Genomic DNA, 3445 nt, shown 5'->3' on the forward strand with positions numbered 1-3445 from the left:
CTCAAAACACTCTTTTTAGGCTTTTCAAAACATGTTTTTCAAATTTTTATGTGATTTTCAAATTTTTAAGTCAAAACACACTAAACACACTTAAAAACAGCAAGAAACAACATTTGAAGTTATGGTGGATAAAATCCTACGAATTTGCATTAAAACACTTTAGTAACTCCCCCACACTTAAATCAAACATTGTCCTCAATGTTAAAAACCACACTAAACACAAACAAACATATAAACAGCAATTAAACATACTAAACATGGCAGAATGTGTCTAACAAAGAGAAGAGTTTAGAGATGCAAATCTGGTTATGGAGTTTTCGTTCCATCTTCTCCTTGGTGATGCAGTGAGGCTTGGATCTTTGTGATTCCACAGGCTTACTCTTGAACTGCGCTGCTCCCATCGTTGATTTTCCTTTGTGCTACTCTTGAACTGGGCAGCAGGCTTCCTTTGGTCTCCCCCGAAGGTCTGAGCTTCCTCCTCTTATCTGTTTCTTTGTTCAATCTCTCCAATTCGTATTGAAGAGGGTTAGAGGATAGCTCAGCAAAGCTAGGTAAGCAACCAGGGAATAGAGTCTAGATAGACTCCAAGTGCCGGCTGATTGCTTCTTTCACTTTGCCATGCAAGTAATATCAAGGACAAAGGAAAAGACAGGGAAAGAGCATGATATGAGATACCTTTGCTTTTGCCCTTGATGATATGAGATACCTTTGCTTTTGAAGAAGCGGTGAATGAATCAGCACATGTATTTGTGGTGCTGTTTCCTCCTGGGTCATCTGTACTCCAGGCATCTGGTATCATCTTTGGGGAAGAAGAAAGAAGTGAGTGTTTCGAAAGGCTTTGCTGGGAGTGCGCCCTCAGAGGTGAGAAAGAGTTGGGCATTTTCTTCAGGTTTGCCTTGCCATAAAAGATGAAAGTCGACAAATATAGGGATAGCAAGTGGTGGTACTGTTTTCTTACCCTTGTCGACAAACGTTTTGATCCCGCAAATCCGGCTTTTTGAAATAGTGACGACTCTTCGAAGACGCCTCTTCGATTTCTGAGCAGGCGCTTTCTGAAAAGCAGAGAAAGCGTCGCCGAACTTTGCGCTTGTCGGCTAAAGACGTGTAGCTGCGATGATGGCCTCCACGTGTTGAACGCGTTTTTTGAAAAGCTGAGGGAGCGTCGCCGAACTTTACGCCTCAAATTCCGGCTTTTTGAATCGGTGGACGCGTTGCCTTGGCTTTTTATAGAGCTATCGATCACCGCCAACTTACACACTCTGAAGATTTCCCATTCTTGAAACTCGTTTCCGGCCCTTTGAAAATTTACTTCGTCCACCCCTTCTCTTTGAACACTTTTTTAAAAAAAATGGCAAACCCATCGAACCTTAGCTTAGAATTGAGTCTCCGCAGTGATACGGGCGTGCCGCTTCAAGGTAACGTATGGCGCCCTTCTTTCTTATCTTCTAACGGTCCTCTTACAGGTGAAGATTCCGTGATGCAGGACGCCACAACAGCTACGATAGTAGCTCGGAACCTCCTCACTCCCAGAGATAGTCAGCTACTTTCAGGACGGTCCGATGAGTTGGCCGTTCAAGAGTCCCTGGCTCTCAGCGTTCAGTGCGCTGGTTCTGTGTCAAACATGGGCCAACGCCTCCTTGCTCGCTCCCGTCAGATTGAATCATTGATGGCGGAGGTGGAGAACCTGAAGCAAGAGATAAAACAACTTAAGCACGATAATAGAACTTTGCACGTGCTTGCAAATAATTATTCATCAGGCATGAAGAGGAAGCTTGATGAGCTTGATGACCGTCAACGGTTTGCAGCTTTCTTCCAGAGGCACCTCTTTCCTGGGTCATCCAGCGTTCCACCAAGGTTTGGGGCCTTGAATGATCTATCCTCGGTGCCTCCCGCTCCTATGCCTCCTGCTCCGATGCCTCCTGCTCCGAGACCTCTTGCTCCGAGAGTGTTGCCACGTAGTGGGGCCTCACGTACACAACCTTTGTAAAGGCTCCATCTTTCTGCCATGTTTAGATACAATTGTAATTTATCGAAAAAAATCAATGAACAAGCAAAAGTTTTATTTACTGTATTGGGTTGCCTCCCAAGTAGCGCTTGCTTTTACGTCTTGTAGCCGGACGAAGAACACAATCATGCCTTAATGGAACCCACGGCATGGAGTTGATCATTGAATGGATGATGATACTTGAAATGTTCCGGCAATGGTTGAATTTCAAGAGTGGGTGCCCTAATCATTGACATCAACAACATATTAGTCAAAAACGACTTTGGATTTTGAGTTGGTGGCTTACCTATGGGCTGCAATATTGGCTCTAAAGTCGCAGCACATTCAACAAATGCACAAGGGATGTTTTCATTCAGATTGGACATTTTGAAGGTTGTGGCTGTGTGATCCACTCCAATTTCCTCCTTGATGAATTCAAGATGCTCCTCAACCACTTTTTCCTCGTGAATTGTTGGAAAGGTGTCCAAGATGTCTTTCTTCCCCTCATCTTTCATGGATTGCATGAACCTGCCAGGGAAGGGTGCATTTGGGGGAACAAAGTTAGAAATAATTAAATTTGGAACAACCTTACTTGAATGGGGTGGTGTAGGAATATTGGGAGGTTGTGGCAAGGGTTGTTCTTCCCTTGCCGTGCCTTGTGCATCCTCCTCCTCTTCGAGCAGTAGCAATTCATCCATGGGCTCATCTTCAACCATTTGTTCTTGAATTTGTTCCATGCATTCTGCATTCTGCCTAAATTGACTGTTCCACTCAGCCAACTTTTTTGCTTGATAGAAATCCTCAATTGGTCGCCAAAATGCGTCTTGTTGAAATGGTTGAGCTTCCCTGCCCTGCTCCACAGAATTCAGTTGTTGAATAACTTCATTATAATAATTTGATATACCTGAATTTGGATGTGAAGATTGAGGGGAAGGCTGTGGTGGTGCATATGAATCCTCATATGGTTGCCAATATGTTTCTTGGTGAGTCTCCTTAGCTTGATTTTGTGAACCCTGCACCAAAGAGTTTAATTCATTAAGAATTTGATTATAATCTATTGACGAATTTGAGTTTGGTTGGGCATATTGAATATGAGGTGGCTCCCAATATCTTTCTTGTTGAACATTTTGAGGTTCCCACCACATAGAAGTTGAATGATCACTCCAATCCGAATTGTAAGTATTGGAAAACACGTTATTCCTTGATTGAAGATCAACTATATCAACGTTTTGCATTTGGGACCTTTCCATGAGCTGTGACAAAAGATAAGCATTATCAAATGCCATGTTGTGCTTCTAAAAAAAAAATAAATAAATAAATAAATAAAGACAAGGGACTAGCAAAGTTGCTAATCCCCGGCAACGGCGCCAAAATTTGATGCGAGAATTACCTGACACTCAAATTAAACCCTCGTTTGACAATTGTAGTAGAATGGATAAGTGAGGGATCGTTCTAGACCGG

The sequence above is a fragment of a genome, unplaced genomic scaffold, assembly GCF_019419815.1.
Source record: "Pyrus x bretschneideri cultivar Hongxiangsu unplaced genomic scaffold, Pyrus_bretschneideri_v1 Contig103, whole genome shotgun sequence".
Lineage (NCBI taxonomy): Eukaryota > Viridiplantae > Streptophyta > Magnoliopsida > Rosales > Rosaceae > Pyrus > Pyrus x bretschneideri.